Raw genomic sequence first — 19,206 nt, 5'->3', positions numbered from 1 at the left:
ACACCAAACCCTTGATGCCTTAAAATCCTGTCCATGAAAACCACAAACCAATTCTTCTTTTTGGTTTCCATAAACCATATAGATATGCACCACTGTGTCTTGATGTGTATATTATATGCAGCAATGTCATATTACCTGCAACCAAACATAAATGGATATTCAAACTTGATCATACTGGTTTGTTTTTTGCATATGTTTGCAGTTTTTTAGACTGTTGTGATTTTGGCGTTCTTGCTGCTCGGTTTCATTAATATTCAAACAACCTCTTGCTGAACTCAACTATTTAAACACTGAGGTGCATGTGAACGGATTTATTTGCAACTTTGAAGAAAAAATATTCTGCTGTAGGAATGAACAAAAAATAGAGAAACGGGATTCTGTCGGACAGACGTACTGCATTTTGCTTCATTGCTCAGAGACTTAACTATGTTGGCTGAGAGTTTAAAACTATATAGGTAATGCAAAGTAGCAACACTAAAGATTAACTTATGAACCTTCACATGAGTCTATTTTAATATTTAAAAAATGAATAAAACATTTTTCCAAATCAGTTTCTATCAATATAAAACTTATAAAATTCAAACAAAAACTGCAGAGATGTTTCTGGTGAAGCTTGTTCTTCATTCAGTGAAGCTCCTCACTGCAGGTTGAGTATCCAGACGTTTTACTGAAGTTTAGATGATCCTTCATAATAAAATTATTCAATAAAAAGCACAGGTTGGTAAAGATGCTCCTAGTTGATGCCCACCTCTGTAAATGTGAGGCACAATTGCAGGAGGGAAATGGATTAAAAGCAGGAAAGGATTACGGCTTTTCTTAGTAATAAATCCCAGAGGTGGGAAAGTGCAGCGTCTGCCTCCACAGACAGCAGAATGAATAATGGAGGGACTCCGTTGTGCGCGGGGGCATGTCTGCAACCAACGACGGAGCAGCTGTAAACGACCAATTAAATGACGGAAAAGGTGCGTCAACACCTGGGTTCATTCAGAAAGGTGAAGCCCTACCGACTAATCAAAGAAAAAACGAGACAAGCACTCGATCAAAAATCGTTTTTTTTGTTTCTTTTGTCAGGTCATAAATATCGTCATCCCCACCATCACAAATGTTCAACATTATTGAAACCTGCTGACAAAGACCTGAAACCTTTGAGGTTTTAGAGTTAATTTTCCTGAAGAACTGAACCGTTTACCAGAAACGGCTGTGACATCACAACCTCCTTTTGTTAATGACAGTGTGAGCACCAATATATTTGAATTGCATTTTCTTTATATAACTGGAACCAAATTGCCAACTTATCAAGTCATATGAAAAACAGGAAGCATGCTAACATTAGCTTAGTATTAAAGCAAAACGCTTAGTAGGTTGTGATGAAGCTTTAGAAAGAAATATTAAAGCATTTCTTTTTAATGCTTTAAATGTTTTTCACATTGAACTGGAACAAAATTACCAACTTATCAACAAGTCCTATGAAAACTGAGACATGCTAACATTAGCTTAGCATTAAAGGAAAAATGCTTCTTTGCAGGTTGTGAGAAAGCTTTGGAAAGAAATGATGAAGCTTTCTGGGATTTAGGCGATAGTAACTATGCTAACCTAGTTAACCATTTATGTCGAGAAAAATAATTGGAAGACTCCAGGATCAGCATTGGTGAGTGAAATGTAATACTCATTAGTGTGAAAAAGCAAAAACATGACAATGACTTTACAAGAAATATTAGACTAGGCCTTGGTATCGGTATTTATGCTGAAACATCTCTGGAAAATAACCTCCACATGGATAAATTAAAATGATTCCAGGAAATGTATTCCCATGTTCACTAATCTTTACATCGCTTGGAGAAGTAAGTGACAAAATAATAAAATGAAATAAAATCAAAATGCCTTGTCCTGAGCTTTCTGGCCATCTTTAAAAACGTTTGAGATGAACTTCGCCTCTCTGGTTTCAGCTGCTCGGGAATTTAAGGAGGAGTTCCTTCCAGCCATCAGTCCTGACTGACAGCCTTGAAGCCGCCCTGACATCCATTGTCAGAGGGAGCTTTGATCCGACCAGACCCAAGAAAACACTGTCATGATGTGGTGGTTAAAAAAAGACCAGGATGCAGGCGAACTGCAGAAGCAGGACTCTGAGATGCTGCGTTCGGTTTCACAAAAATCCTCCGACGCTGGAAGAACCATGGAAATACAGAGAGTTACAAAAAAGCACGAAGGGAACGAATAAATAAATGTCTAACTCAAAAGTGCTGAGGGATGAAAACCTGATAATGAAAAACCCAGTCGACATTTACTGAGATGAGATGTAATTAGATCTGGAGTTTATTTTCAGTCATTTTTGCCTCGGCTTAACTCAAAATTGGAATTCGGATCAGAACTGAATCATTTCTCCTAATGTAAAAACATTGTAAACTGTGTTTGAACACCACACTGGCAGATATTTACAACATCACTGCATAATTAATGATGGTGAAATATTATTAGATGCTACTAGGAGTTACAAAGCGGTTAAAGTTTGACCTGTTTGGCTTTCTGTACGCCCATCACCCTCATTTCATAACAACTGTAGATCACTGGAAGCCACAACCTTTTCAAACTGATGACAAAAAAACAAGCAGACGAGGTTTTTTTTCCCCCTCAGTACCTTGGTGGACCAGCCATTCTTACATTAGTTTGGTGTGGAGTGCTTCATTTTCTGTCACTCTGGGATGAAGTTCTAAATTTGCCATGTCGTCTCCAAAACTGCTTCTAAAAACAACCCAAGCAATTTAAAAAGAAAAAAACAACTAAAAAAACATCCAGTTGTTTTTGGTAACAATGTCTCTGGTGTCTGGGAAAGGAGCCGTTTCTAAAACCTGTAAAGTAGGCATGCCCAGCCTGTTGCCTAGCAACCCCAGCAGAGCTCTGTTACGTTTAGTTTTACTGCTGTATGCACTGCACAACGGCTGCTGGAAAACACAAGTGTTTTGTCATCGGCTTACCATCCAGAAACCACTTACTGCGTACTTGTTGTTTGTGCAGGAGGCTCTACTTCTGCTTTTCAAAGATGTGTGGTTGCATAATTGTCCATCTATTTGCAGACATTTTTCACTTTCGAGTGTAATAGTTGAGTTGGGGTTTGTGGCCAGCAGCAGCTTATTTGGCCCTAAAACATCTCATTCTGAACTGAGCTGACTGAATTCTCATGTCAGGATGATTTTGTGGAAAAACATAATAAACCTGTTTTGTGTAACCCACAGAAGTATCCTAACCCGTTTAAGGAAACGTAGCAGGTCACCTTTAAGGTCGAGTCTGATGTCGGCTGAGTAACAGGAGATGCAGCTGCTGGATGTGCTAATTCCCGGTGTCATAATCTGGCTCTGTGAACAGAGGATGTTATATTATGCAACTAGATAATACAGGATGACCCAAATGCTCAATTTTCTACTTTGTCTAAGCTTTTGGAAAGATATAAATCCAAGTGTGTCCAAAATGCAGGAGTTTGTTTTCGATATCTTTTTTGAACAACTAAGGCACACTGACCTGGATTTCTCTAAAACCGTCGTTATTCCTGTAAATAGATTAAAAAAAGGCAAATTTAGAGACAAATCATTGCGGTAAAACCAAACAAACTGTCACATCAGTGCCAAACCTTCATCATGACCAAACATGACACGTAGCTGTGAGGACCGAACTTTTGCCCCGAAGGAAAAACAAACGTTACATAAACTGATCTGGATCAGGTTATGTAATAAATGACCCTTTAATGGGAGGCACATCAACGTTCTCTTGATCCCTCTTCCTTACATCTTGAGGACTGAAGCGAGATGTGAGGATGTCGGAGGTTCTGACTGATAAGACGGGTTACATAAGACACCGGACTGACAGAGGTCAGAGCGGCAGGAGGAGAGGCCGCCGTTTGGGACAGCGTGGGACGTGTAAATCAAATCCGCTGTCAGACAGAACACTGCGAACAAATGGCTGCAACTCGAGGCACGTCGACCACCAGCTGTCAGAGCTTTTAAATCTCACTTCGTGTCCACGAGGTATTAATAGTATTCTGCATTATTTCACACATACTGGGTGGAAATATGGACCATTTGCAGGTGGAGGAACTTGTTCTCTAAAGGGGCAGTATTATGTTTTTCAGGCACACGGTGCCATTTTATATATAATCATATAACGATGTGACCTTCAGTTATAAAAACACTATATATGTCAAATATTACTTAAAAGAAATGTGACTTTCCCTGAAATCAAGCTTCAGTCTCGTTAAAAAAATTGGACTCTTTCTGAATCTCCAAAGTCATCACAACATGGCCCCTCTATTCACCCTTTAACAACGCTTTTACCGGCGTTGCACTGAGCAGTAGCTCCTATAATGAGCTCAGCCTGCTCTACCAAGTGTTGCTAATTGCTTCCAGCTAGTCTGAAGGAGCAGAGTGGGGGAAAAATTGCTGTATAATGCAGAAGCTGCAGCTCAGTGGAGGAGCTGCGTCTCGAAGGCGGAGCTAGGTCCCACTAGACGCTTTGCACAGCTGAATGGTTGCCATGGAGATTAAAAGATTTCTTGAACATGCATGAAAGAATCGATTCAACACTCTGGGTATGTTTTTGATTATGGAATGACATTATTACATGATGTAAAGCTCAAAAAAGTCGATTTAACATAATCTTGCCCCTTTCAGTATTTCTGTTGTTTGTTTCACTTTTGTATAAAATGTAGTGTAGTACAGCTACTGAGGCTGGAATAAACCAGCAGAGGATTTTCACACTCAAACCAACTACAGTGTTTGTAAATAAGCAAACCAGTTTTTTCATTCTGTGTGTAAAACCAGCCTGATCTTCTAACTTCAGGCTGCCACTGCCCTCCTGCTGTGTTTTTGCTGCATTCAGATCCGTCTATGTTCACTCCGCAGACACACGGCTACATATTCGTGCCTCGCTGGATGAGTTTAAAATGCCAGGAAACGGCGTGCGTGACGGCCGGAGGCAGCGCTGGATGTTTGATCTGCAAAGGCCACATTAAACCTCCTGCTGTCGGGTTTAAGTGCAATCATTCCTGCTTTTGAAGAGCTGGCCACAGCTCACCATGCGCAGCATGGGATGCTTAGCATGCATAACATTTAGTCAGGTTCAAGGATGAAGGTGGGAATACTATATTAATAATCCTGAAAATCTGTTTAATGTTCTGTTTTTTTTACTGAAATAGATTGTAAAATAGTTCTTATTGTTTTTTTGACATAGATTCTGGTAGAAAACTAGCATTTAGATTAAAATCGCAACAGGATTTATAGAAAAGAACTGGATTGATACTTGTTCTCTGTCCAAATATCCCCCTCGTGATGCTGCATTTATCAGTTTGAGACCAAATCCTTTTTGTTTTTTGACCTTAGAGAAATATTGACAAAGTTTTGCTCACATTTGCAATGGAAACAGTTTATATTAGCTTTGGTAGCGATCCTGCAGTGGGTTGTTTGCTTTACCAACAGACATGGAAACACTATTACACTCAAAAACAGTGTTGCCTTAAAAAGAATTATGATGGCTGCTGACTTTGCATTGGTACGATAATAGCCATATTTTTTCTATGGTTAGATTTCCAGGGCATTTAATAAATGCCTGTTTTAATTTCAAATTCTACAAAGTTATCAAGATTTTTTTCATGACGTTCTGAAACTTCTTTAAAACAAACAGAATACAGTTACTTCAGTTTGCATAACCTTCTGGAGACTTTAGTAGAAATTACTGCAAAATCTTACCATGCGAGTTTGGATTAGTTTCTAGTGCAAATATCTTTAAATAAGACAAAACTGACTTACAAACACTTTTTCAGCAAGATATAGGACTTGGGATTTAGGATTTGGAATTATGTCTTATTAGTGAAATAATCTGCCAGTGGGACTTGTACTTTTTCATCAATTTTAAGGAATTATTGACTTAAAACAAGCTGCTATGTCTTGCTGAAAAGTTAGTTTCATCCATCCATCCATTTTCTGGCATCCTTGTCCCTCAGTGGGGTCGGGAGGTTTGCTGGTGCCCATCTCCAGCTAACATTTCGGGCAAGAGGCGGGGTCACCCTGGACAGGTCGCCAGTCTGTCGCAGGGCAACACAGAGACACACAGGACACCATGCACACACACACTTACACCTAGGGGCAATTTGGAGAGGCCAATTAACCTGACAGTCATGTTTTTGGACTGTGGGAGGAAACCGGAGTACCTGGAGAAAACCCACCATGCACAGGGAGTACATGCAAACTCCATGCAGAAAGACCGGGGCCGGGAATCGAACCCAGAACCTTCTTGCTGCAAGGCAACAGCTCTACCAACTGCGCCACTGTGCATCCCCTTTTAGTTTCAAATAGACCAAGATATTCACACCAAGAGCAAAAGCAATTGGTACAATTGAGTGTTTTTGCAGTGTAGAGTTGTTGAATTTCTCTGAGGTTGACATTGGGGAGACAAAGAAAGTGGAGCACTACTGTGTGTGAATCTTTTTCAGAACAAGAGCTGAACTTTTCACTGCGCAGTCGAGTCGTGGATGAGCTTTTCTAGCAGAGCCGCCGACTCACTGAGAGGAGAGCTCATTTACAAACACTGCCACAGGCAGGATGGAGGGCTGTGTGAAGGAGACGGTGAACGGAGGGAAGATGAGGCTAATTATGCTTCCTGCAGAGACACACCAGCGTCCCCTGGCTTACTAAAAGGAGGCTTGTCAAGATGCAACTCCCTGATGGGAGAAGAACTGCAGCAAAGTCGGGGAAGAGGAGAAAGACAAACGCAGAAGTGCATGTTCTCAACAAAAAGTCTCTCTGTAAATTTAAAACATATTATCCTCCATGATCTGGTATCATGATGAAGATATAATCATGGTTTCTTAATAATTATTATATGTGGAATTTAAGTTGCAAGTCCAGTTTCAGGTACAAAAAGATCTTGAACCAGTCAGAACAAATTCACAGAACCATATTTACGTGATATATAATCAATGTATAAAAACTGTAATATATTGATGTCCTGAGGCTCCAGTGCAACCTGCAGTCAGCAGAAGATTTTATATAAATACCTATTACAGATGGCTAGGAACCCAAAAAGCAGGAGGAAATCGGAGACAGTGAGTTAAACTGGTAGGTAGGTTTTATTTATTTTGATCCTCTGTATAATTAAGTTTGATACCTGTAATCGAAAAATAACTAAATGATACTTAAATGTTTAAAATAATAATGAATTAGAGAGCCTTCATAGAAGTTATGGAATAACCAGTTGGATCAAAACAAATGGTTAAAAGTAGAAAGTTTTTCACAAATCTGCAACCTGCAGCTCTTCACTGCGGCTCCTAATAATCTCGACCAAACAAGCCTAAAAAAGAAAAACGGAGCAATTTTTAAAAATGTAAAGACAACACAAGTCTACTAGCTTCAGCAATTTTTCCAAGACTTTTTTTATGCAACACAAGCACATTTCCAAAAAAGTAATACTAACATTAGAAGCAAGTATTTTTATTTTTGGTGAAGTATTTTTTCTTTGGCCATTACTTGCAAACTGCATGCTTTGTTGACCTAATTTTTCATAAAAATGTGCTGTTCAATTGAAGAAACATTTATTTTTTAAATTGTGTGTGTGCACATTATCTCTTTTTAAAAACATTTCTACAGAAGAGTTGGTGCAACAGAATTGTTTTTTTTTAAAATTCTAACTTTAATTTCATGAAATTAGTAAAAATTCTGATGGCTGCACAGTGGCGCAGTTGGTAGAGCTGTTGCCGTGCAGCAAGAAGGTTCTGGGTTCGATTCCCGGCCCCGGTCTTTCTGCATGGAGTTTGCATGTTCTCCGTGTGCATGGTGGGTTTTCTCCGGGTACTCCGGTTTCCTCCCACAGTCCAAAAACATGACTGTCAGGTTAATTAGTCTCTCCAAATTGCCCCTAGGTGTGAGTGTGTGTGCATGGTTGTGTGTCCTGTGTGTCTCTGTGTTGCCCTGCGACAGACTGGCGACCTGTCCAGGTGACCCCGCCTCTCGCCCAGAACGTTAGCTGGAGATAGGCACCTCCTGACCCCACTAAGGGACAAGGGTGCAAGAAAATGGATGGATGGGTAGTAAAAATTCTGAGATTAAAGTCAGAATTTTTTTCCCTCACTGGCCTTAATCTTCTTCCGTACATTTTCTTTAGCAGAGATAGAAAAAAATAAGCAAATTTGTTCCATGTAGCTTTTGTGGCTCTAAAACAAACTTTGTTCAGGTGGACCGAAGGTAAAAATGGCTGCCTGGGTTGTAAAAGTCGCTGACCTTTGCACTGAACTACTGTGATGAACTGTCTCTCTTCTCAAAGAAATCCAGATAAGAAGAGAACCAATATTTTCATTTCCATGCTGTTAAAATTGAGAATTCACACAGATAAGAATCAGATTCTTAAGTTACACTTTCCTGTTGAGATTAAGGCTCAAAGTTCAGCACATTAACTTCCTCTTGGTGTCGTATAAAGCGTCTCTTTCCAAAAACAAGAACTTTGCTCGATTTCTTAACGGGGAAAGTATTTTCTCAGCGTTCTGCTCTGAGTGGAGCATCTATTCCCTGAATGCTGCCTTAAAGGCTGCAACAACAATCAATCACTCACATCCTTTGGGCAATTTAGCATCAGGCGTGAGAGGGGCTTGCTTTCGTTTTCTCAAAAGAGCAATGTTCCTTCTCCTCCTCCCACGCTCGCAAAACGCTGCAGAGGTCTCAGATTTGATCTGGAAGTGGCTATTAGAGGTTTGATTTGGGTCAAAAAGAGCGACAGCAAGTGGCACTTTGGGATCGTTTACCAGAAGAAAACATTCATCTTTTCCTGCTCATTTCTCACATGCAATGCAGACCTACTTTAAGAAAAAAGGCGTTTCATGGCGTGTACTCACTGACACTTTGTTACTCTGACTGGTTTTGTAATATTTTTAATAAAACTTATCCCCAGGATATCCAAACCAGAGTGAAGTTAAACAACAAAAGGAAGAATACATCCTAAAGTATACAGATATTTCCTTTAACTGCTGAATTTCAGTGGCTAAAGATCAGATTGTTTTAATTTACGTGCATAAAATATGGTAACCATGATGTAAAATAAATAAAACGGTTAAAAAAAAAGCTAAATGTTTCCTAAATGTGGTGCAGAAGAGTCGCAGGTCTAACCTAGACGGATGTCAACAGTACATTATTTTTGGGAAAAAAAAATATTTGTATTTCTTTTTAAATAACTTAACTAGGGCTGGGCAATAAATCGATCACATACATCGTGATTAAAAACGTGATCAGTATCAGATTTTAGCCACTCAACCTTACACATCCAAGCTAAGCTAGCCGGTGGCATCAACTAACTCTCTCTCTCTTTTTGGTTGCCTAGCAACTCACTCAATCTTTGGTTACCTAGCAACAACCTGTTGAGTAACTTGCTCGGCAGCAGTTTAAAGATTTCACCAGCTTACCTCATAGCTGCTTAAAAATAAAAAAAACTGACAGCTTTGGGTAAAAGAGGAAAGGTCACACAACCAGTTTGGCAGTATTTATATTTAAAACAAAAATCTAATCAATATTTATCAATAACAACTGATATGAAATGCCATGTCGTCCAGCCTTATGACAAGCCTAATTCACCCCTGATCAGAGGTTGTGTTAGACTTTGTCATTTTATCTAACATGGTTTAAAAAAAACAAACTATTTTTATCCATCAATTTAAAAAAAAAGTTTTTATTTTGATTCAGATGCAGACAAGCTGAAACTGTAATTACAAGCAAAACTTCAGCCAGAGTTTTGAAATCAGTGAACATTTTTCCAACTGAATTGATCAGAAGTTGGCAAATGTGTATTTATTTTATTCAGTAACATTGGAAAAGGTGAAAGTAAACCTCAGAGCCTGAGTCCATCTGGACCTGTTGTGGCGCTCCACTTGGTACCTTGGCCAGCCATGTTTAGCCATCTGCACCACTTTCCATCTGAGAGGAAACAATATGAGGCTTCTGCAGTCACACACACGCCATCCATGCTGTAAAAGGAACCAGTGACACATCGCTTTAGATAAAGGAAAAAATGCGTTTTCCATCCCGCTGACTTGTCCTTGTTACATAAAGGCTCAGAGTTACGTAATCTTGGACGTCTGGTCCAGTTTTGTGTTTTCGTCTGTGGGTGGTTCTGTTTCTAAGGCTGCGTAGTGGAATGAGAAGAGTGGGCAGATTAGTGGGCAGTGCAGTTCCTTAGCAGCTCCAGCTCACGATGCAAATTTAAGTCGTGCTGTGACGCTTTGCTGAATCGCTCCGGCGTTTTGCACCTACATCGATTAGTGGATGAGTAACAGTGAGGATGAGGAGAAAGGGATGAGTGTTTTTAGTTTGGTTGAATCTTCAGCTTCCTGACACTGAAGCTGAAGATTCAACTAGCTTCAGTGTACTACTGCCTTTCAAAGTATTCAAACTCCATAGGGTTCATTCACACCAGCTCTGTTTAGTCCACTTTAATCAAACTCTAGTTCGTTTGGGGAGATGTGAACGCACAATGAACCAAAAAAGCAAACTCTGGCCCGCCTGACTAGATCTCTGTTGTGAATGCCAAGTGGACCAGAGGCTGCTCCAAAAGCAGAAAATGGACTCCAGCACAAGGGATTGTGGGTAAATGCAACCAAAACAAGCGAGCTAGTTTAGCACTAGTGAGAGAGATGACTGTGGCCTTTTACCGAAGCCAAAAGATTTATCCTACAACTGCTAATCTGACAAAACTCCATTTTTGTTTGCATTTCATAAAGAAATAAGTTGCTCTCTGTCTTCTTCAGAGGTTTTTTTTTTTACTTCTCCTTATAGTTTTAATACCTAAACATGGAAAAATTAACTTTCCATGTTCAGAGTCTCCAGATTTGGTTTTATTGCAGTGCAGATGCAGTGACATGTGGGTGTTTCTCGTCAATCCAGGGCAGGGCATCCACTCACCCCGCTGCTCTCAGACTGGGAGGAGGGGGGAGAGGCGGGTGGAGTCGGTTTGTTTTGGCTCATTGTTTCCCTTGAGTCACTCTTAGAAATACAAAAAATGGCACAATTTGATTATTTATTCAAACTGTTACTCATCCTGTCTTGGTTTTTATTTTTTGCTTGCTTTAGAGGACGTCTTGAAAATTTGTTAAATGAAAAAATGCAAGAAACCTGAGGAAAACAAACACATTTTGTGTTTAGTTATCTTAACTGAATCGTTTGTGCCCAAATGAAAAGAGAAGCATGTTTTCTTAAAACTGCAGTATGTAACTTTCATAACAAAAAATGTATCACAGATAATCTGTGGAAAACTAGACTAGAAATAACCAATCAGAGTGAGGAGGCGGGTCTTAACGCTGCCAATCACTGCTGTGTGTGCGCCGCTCACCCTTTTCTCCCTTAATCTCTGCTACGATAAACCTTCTAGCCTTCAGCAGAATTTGTCGTGAAAGCTAAGGTTAGTTAGCATAGCTCCAGTGATGGTGGATAAATGTGTTTTCCTGTAATGGCCATAAGCACATTTAGCAGCATGTTTACCCGGTTGATTAACAGCGATAAAACCCTCCTCCTGGCTTCTGATTGGTTGTTTTCGGTCGGGAGCGGCGCTTTTCTTCAGATAACAGTATAAGTTCAGAGGGGAGGTGGAGTTTGATCAATTCACAGATTATCTGTCAGTTTTAACAAATATGTAAAAATCAAATTTTTTTATAAAAGTTAAATCCTGCAGCTTTAAATCACAATAACAAACAGGCAAAATAGTTATTCAGTCAAATTACAAAAACAATCCTCAGTTCAGAAAATCCATGTGAAGTCAGTAAATCCTTGTAAATTAGACTCTTAGCTGAGATGACAAAGAGGCAGAAAACACACATCGGACTCCCAGCTGCTCCGCCTAATTACAGCCACTTCCTGGACCAGAACCTGCTGGCTCTGCTGTGCAGCTCCTCTGTGTTTTCAGACCATTAATGATATTATTATTTGGAGACGTGGCCGGGTCCTTGCAGCTCCTCTTAATGCTCCTGCACCTGCTTCCTGTAGCACAGCTGAGCCAGGTGAGACGACCAAACACAAACAGTCGGGTAATAAATAACCATCAGGAGCCGAATTCCCACTCAGCTGGCAGACTGGAAACCAATTCAGTTCCCTTTACAGGAAGCACAACTTTAGTTTAAAACTGAGTTTAGTTATTATTGTAAAGAAATGATGAATTTTTTATACATCTTTAAGGAAGTTTTGACATCTTTTTCTTCCTAAAAAACAAGTCTGTTTCTTTTTGAGGAAGTCTTAACTTCCCTAAAAAGTTTAAACTTTTTTAGTTTTCATATAGAAGTTTAGTGGGCTGCACAGTGGCGCAGTTGGTAGAGCTGTTGCCACGGAGCAATTTTTAAAAATGTAAAGACAACACAAGTCTACTAGCTTCAGCAATTTTTCCAAGACTTTTTTTATGCAACACAAGCACATTTCCAAAAAAGTAACACTAACATTGGAGGCAAGTATTTTTATTTTTGGTGAAGTATTTTTTCTTTGGCCATTACTTGCAAACTGCATGCTTTGTTGACCTAATTTTTCATAAAAATGTGCTGTTCAATTGAAGAAACATTTATTTTTTAAATTGTGTGTGTGCACATTATCTCTTTTTAAAAACATTTCTACAGAAGAGTTGGTTCAACTGAATTGTTTTTTTTTTAATTCTAACTTTAATTTCATGAAATTAGTAAAAATTCTGATGGCTGCACAGTGGCGCAGTTGGTAGAGCTGTTGCCGTGCAGCAAGAAGGTTCTGGGTTCGATTCCCGGCCCCATTCTTTCTGCATGGAGTTTGCATGTTCTCCCTGTGCATGGTGGGTTTTCTCCAGGTACTCCGGTTTCCTCCCACAGTCCAAAAACATGACTGTCAGGTTAATTGGCCTCTCCAAATTGCCCCTAGGTGTGAGTGTGTGTGTGCATGGTTATTTGTCCTGTGTGTCTCTGTGTTGCCCTGCAACAGACTGGCGACCTGTCCAGGTGACCCCGCCTCTCGCCCGGAACATTAGCTGGAGATGGGCACCAGCACCTCCTGACCCCACTGAAGGACAAGGGTGAAAGAAAATGGATGGATAAAAGTTTAGTAAAATATGAGTAGAAATACAGATATTTTTAACATACGAATCAAATTCAGAGTTTTTACATTATGATGAAGTTTTCATTTGATTTTTAAAGATTCTGCTTCAGCAACGAAACATTTCTACTTCACTGTTTGTGGACTTGATGTTTTCTAGTGAGAGATCTAAAACAGACCAGTCAAACCTGAACTGGTTTATCATTAAAAGAAAGTAGATTAAGAAATATCTGTTTGATTCTGTTTGTTAAAGCATTATTAGGATCCTGCTGCACCTCAAAAACTATAACTAAAACTTTAAAAAGGCAACATTTTCCAAGCAATTTCAGTCCTTTAAGTGGCTTTTAAGGTGTTCAATACCAAAAATATACATATTTTTACTGCAAGCTAAAAAAAAAAAGTTTTACAAAAAAAGCTAATAAATTAAGTAAAAGCCAAGGTGAAATATATTTGCATCTCAAACGAAAAATAAGTAACATAATTCACAAAATAAGCAAAGGTTCTGGCTGCTGTTGGTATCTTGTGTCCTGACATGGATCCTCTTTGATTTAATATTTGATCTTTTAATATTTGATGGAGAAAGTGACAACGGAGCGATTGAGGTTCATTTGGACTTAACAACAAAAAGCATATTTAATAATCTGCTTCCTTATTTCTGGTAACTCTTCATTAAAACTCATCTAAAACCCACAGGAAGTTACATTAGCTCATTTAAATTTTGAGTTATTTGCATTTTATTGGCACCAGTTTTGACTGACTTTCTCAAAATCCATCTTGAATTTCACTTAATGCTTCATTTTGCCTCGAGCCTTTGGCGAAGTTTGCACGTTTTTCTTGTACTTTAAACAATACAGTATTCTTTCCATGTTTAAACCCCACAGCCGTGGAATGGAGTCAGGAATCCACGTCTAGATGAACTCATTCCTGGTCCAGTAAAGGAGTCGTTTCCACCAGTGAGTGCTGGTGGAAGCGGCACGGTGGGGGCCAGCTGCAGAGGAAGGGCTCCTCCTGTGTGGTCAGGGTCACTTTACGCTCGTCCGCTGGGAGAAAACAGGGACAGACATGCTCCGCATTCCTCAGCCGCTGGAACAGGGGGGAGTCGCCTTGGTGACTCAGACGGGACAAATTCCTGGGAGTCGCTGGGATACAAACGTGTGTGACGGTGGTGATGGGGGGTGATTGCTGAGTGAGTAAATATGCTGATTTAAAGGAGCAGTGTTATGTAAAGTCAACTTTTTTGAGCTTTACATCATGTTACAATGATATTTCCTCATTAAAAACATACCTGGAGTGTTGCTTTGATTTTTTAATGCATGTTTGAGAAATCCTTTAATCGCCATGGCAACCATTCAGCTGTTCAAAACACCTACGTGGACCTAGCTCCGCCTTCGAGGCGCAGCACCTCCTCAGAGCTGCAGTGTTCATGCTTCCAAGCGTTCGGCTCCTTCAGACTAGCGGCAGCAACTAGCAAACACCTGGTGGAACTGCACATCAGCTGAGCTCATCATAGGAGCCACTTCTCATTGCAACACTGGTAAAAATGTCCTTAAAGGGTTTTAATAGAGGAGCCATGTCCTGATGACTTCCTGAAGGTGGAGTTTCAGAAAGAGCAGGAGTTTTTAAAGAGACAGCAGCCCAATTTCAAGTCTATTTTCTTTTATGTAGCATTTTTATTGGCTGCACAGTGGCGCAGTTGGTAGAGCTGTTGCCTTGCAGCAAGAAGGTTCTGGGTTCGATTCCCGGCCCCGGTCTTTCTGCATGGAGTTTGCATGTTCTCCCTGTGCATGGTGGGTTTTCTCCGGGTACTCCGGTTTCCTCCCACAGTCCAAAAACATGACTGTCAGGTTAATTGGCCTCTCCAAATTGCCCCTAGGTGTGAGTGTGTGTGTGCATGGTTGTGTGTCTCTGTGTTGCCCTCCGACAGACTGGCGACCTGACCAGGGTGACCCCGCCTCTCGCCCGGCACGTGAGCTGTAGAGACACCAGCAACCCTCCCGACCCCACTGAGGGACAAGGGTGCAAGAAAATGGATGGATAGCATTTTTATTAACAACTGAAGCTAACATAGTTACTTTCTTGACTGGAACATACATAATACTTCCCTTATACAGCTGTAGCTGTTTGTAGATTGAGTATTAATATTAAATGAGATGTTATGATCAGTACTCAGTACATCAACAGCCTTTAAACTAAACACTTTTTTACTTTTGAGAAATTTCTTGGACAGTTTTTACTTTTACTTGAGTAAAAATATGCTGAAGTATTCCTGCTCTTACTTTACTACTGTTGAGCTACTCTACCTGCCTCTCATAACTGAACAGGTTTTGAGCAAGTATACTTATTAAAAGTATATATATATATATATATATATATATATATATATATATATATATATATATATATATATATATATATATATATATATTAACTTAAGGTCCATTTTGCAGGTTCATAATAATTATTATGCTCCAACAGCATTCGGTTCAGGAACACTGGAAATGTGTCTTTTAGCTGTGGGTCTCCTCTGCAGGTCAGCAGTTTGTTGGAACAACAGAATAATTCGTCCAGATGTTTGCTGGTCAGTTCCTCCAGCCGATACGATGATCCAGCGTCACGCTGACCCGTGAGCTCCAAGTGTCACGTTGTCCGACAGACAGCTTCTCATAACAGTGACCCGACATTTACCATTTAAAGCCAACGAGCGTCCTTACAGAGGAATGTGCAGCCTAATTTGGGAATAAATGGCAGCCGAAGGAAAATGTGAGTGAAGGATGTATTTTTAACTCTTTGTTCTACGTCAAGCTTCCTGTCTAAATACGTTTGAAACAAAAGGAGAAGGAATCCGAGGTGGAAATTCCTGCAGCTTCACAGAAATACGTACAGAGGAAGTGCCCTGATAAAGATACGAGCTATCCCTTTAAGGTTCCCAGATAGGGTCCTTAACCTCTTCCTGAACGGATCTGTTTTGAATTTACTGAAGTTTTTCCTCTTTGGTGCTTGTAAGGAGCCTCCGGAGATACAGATGCGCTGCCGTGTTTTCAGCGCCGGTCAGTGTGGCCTCTGGAAATTGGTGGCTGCTATAAAAATTGCAGGCAAATTAGAGACTGTCCAGGCGGCCGACCGCAAGATCTGCCATTCATTTTAGAGAGCGCTTTGAGAATCCGGAGCCAAACTCCACATCACAACATTCTCCGAAGCCCGTTTCACTGCTAATAAATGAGCTGCTGAAGTTCTTCCATATGGGCCTGTAGGCTGTGTGGTGCAGCATCGCAGCCTGACGCAGAGGCATGTGCTCTGCAGCTGCAAATCAAAGAGGAACATTTTCTGCATGGGTGGCTGTAAATACAGGTAAAAATGAGCTTTGGATTACAGCAGGAAGAAAAATGCTCAAAGTGGTCGAGCAGCTTTGATGTAAAGAAGTTAAGCAGCAGCCTTGTTGCTCAACTGATTGCTGATCATACGTGACTGAGGTTAAAGCCAATAATTCAGTCGGATTTAATATTTTTGGTTATCTCAGTCAGTGTCAGATGATCTGCTGTTGTCATTAAAGGGGATCTATCATGTAAAATGTGTATTTTCCACATCTTTGTGCTTCTATTTGGGTTTCAACTGCTTTAAAAAACAATAATAAAAAAAAAAAAGTTATTTTTTGACAATAAGTTGATGCTTTTTGGCGTCTGGAAAACAAGCCGTTCCAAAACCCTTCCGATTATTGAATCTCATTTCACTGTTACCTAGCAACTGCAGCAGTGCCCGGCCTGTCACCTAGCAACCCGAGCTGAGTTCGAAGATGTTTGATCAGCTGGTCTTACTGATGCACAGTCAGCTGCATTTTGTTGGTTGTGCAGGAGCCTCTACTTATGCTTTTCAAAGACGTACGGTTGTATAGTTGCACTTTTGTTTGCAGCCATTTTTACGTTCTAGTGTAAGATCAACCACCATTCATCATAAGGGCATGAGATTCATATGCTCCCCCCCCCCCCCCCCCCCGCCCCCCCCGAACCCTCTGTAATATTTATGTCTTATTTTTTCACGTCTTAGCTCGTGGTTTGAGATAAACATATTTTTCTGCTTTCGTAACACTTGTCATTAAGATGCAGAGCTGGTTGCTCCAACAAAAGGCTTCAGCTGAACTCCACTTGAACTTAATGGAGAAAAATGAATTCTTCAGATAGCTGTAATGCTCCCATGTTGAGTATTTGTGTCTGGTGTGAAAGCTGTTAAGAGCCTGATGTAAACAACACGGCGGCGGCGGCTGCAGGCTGTCAGGAGACATGAAAGGGAGGGAGAGAACTGAACCGCGCCGAACAGCCAGGAATCCTGAGGCTCCACAGCGGGATTCCTCCGTCCTGCTTCAGCCGCTGCTGACGTAACCGTCTCCGATGAGCCACTTCATCTTACCTCGCTGTGCGCCTGCTGACCTATTTTTCTGCACTACTAATCACACAGAGAGCAGACCGAAGGCCCATCTCTCCTCATCACAGGTTAAGGAGAAAATCCAGGAATGCGCTCTGACATTATTCACCAGTCGGAGCTTCACTGGTTTTTATCTCCGGTTTACAAACTGGTTTTAGTTGCCAGAGGATGAAAGTAGGAGAATATGAAAATATGGATGTGTCTATTTATTATTCCCAATAAATAATAAATAATAATAAATAATAATTGAGTACAATTATTCCTCATGGGGAGAACATGAAAACTCGATGCTGAATGACGTCAAGCTGGGATTTGAACCCAGGACGACAGGCGCTGCATTTTCAATGCAAATGGGAGAAAATACAATTTTGCAATTATAGTGTTTCCATTAAATAAGAAATGCAATTAAAATCACACGTGAATAAGTTTGTTCATTAAATAATTCATTAAAATATGTGATTTGTGTCAATGGAAACATTCAATTGGTGGCAGAATTAACGGTAAAATACACATTTAGATTTTTTAAAGATAAATTTTCTTAATGGAAACACAGTAATTATTTTTTGGATTAAAGGTTTTGGAGCTGAGGAAGACTTATCACATGAACAATTGGATTCCTTACTTATGGAAACACCACGATTGTGACATTAGCGGTATAATGAGCTATTTTAGTTTCAAAACTTATCAAAAAACACATTTATTTTAAATGGTGTGTTTGCATTAAGCTGATTTATTTTAAAAATGTCAACTTGCACAGTTATATGGTCAATGGAAAAACAGCCACTGCTGCCAACTGCAACACTTTGCACCAGTCGTGTTAAAAAAACAAACTAATAAACTTTTGGGTCTGTGTTTGTTGATTGGTCCAATTTTGTTTATTTTATTGCAAATGACTGAAAGAAATGAATAAACTGAAAAAAGAGAAATGAAAAATGCTTGATCGTAATATATATTTTGCGACATCAACAAGTTAAAAGTCAAACCACCAGTTTTAACAGTTTTAAAACCACATAACTCTACTTCATGGTAAATAAATCTAGAGATTTTTACCATATTATAAATTAGTTCTTTGTTTTCAGAAAAGTAAAAATGGGAAATAAAGCCACGTTGAGGACAATGAAATTCCCCGCAGTTGTTTCTGGAAGACGAAGAAATCCAACATCAGATGAAAAAACTCTGGGAAGCAAATCTTTTGTTACCTACGATCAAAACCGATGGTGGGTAAAGTGTAATGTTGGTGGCGTGACCTTTCTGCTGTGAAACCCCGTATCTATTAAAACTGTGGGACTTTTTCACCTGCTTTTTTCTCTCCTTCTAAAAAATAAAAATTTCCAAAGTCACGCATTTTTACTATTTCCTGTTTCCTCTGTGTGAGGTTATTGTGAGAAGTGTAAAGGTGGCAGTGAAAAGGTTTCTGTTTTAGTTCCTGATGACAAACTGAGGTTTTTTTCTGTCAGCTGACCCACCAGAGGAAATGAAATCATTTGACACACATTTCTTTTCTAATCAAAAAGCTGAAACAGTCCAGCACAAACATAATTGTGGCATTAAAAAAAGTTCTCTTTTTCATTGTTGGAGACTTTGAGTGTTAAAATCACCGTTTACTTGATAATAACTGAATTGAATTAAGTTCTAAAATAAAGTAACTCATCATTTGACTGATATTGAGTGCTTTGTTCCAAAATAACCAAAAGTGCTAGACCTTCAGCTTGAGTTCACCTTTTCTCTTTTT

General features: G+C 39.8%; 1 protein-coding gene and 1 long non-coding RNA gene across 2 annotated transcripts in view; one reads left to right on the top strand and one right to left on the bottom strand.

The window, feature by feature from the left end:
- The window catches only part of rasgef1ba (RasGEF domain family, member 1Ba), an 80,676-nt gene that overhangs the window by 27,422 nt on the left and 34,048 nt on the right, over window positions 1-19,206 (top strand). The window lies entirely within an intron of this gene.
- Window positions 1,105-4,533, bottom strand: LOC145552872 (uncharacterized). Its single transcript, XR_014088989.1, has 3 exons — window positions 3,623-4,533; window positions 3,514-3,541; window positions 1,105-3,350 (listed from the first exon to the last, which is right to left on the bottom strand). It is a non-coding gene; the product is annotated as an uncharacterized LOC145552872 (long non-coding RNA).

This window comes from Poecilia reticulata, chromosome 9 (assembly GCF_904066995.2).
Source record: "Poecilia reticulata chromosome 9, P_reticulata-male-v2, whole genome shotgun sequence".
NCBI lineage: Eukaryota > Metazoa > Chordata > Actinopteri > Cyprinodontiformes > Poeciliidae > Poecilia > Poecilia reticulata.
The sequence above is the reverse complement of the archived record's forward strand: the minus strand, read 5'-3'. Positions and strand labels throughout refer to the sequence as shown.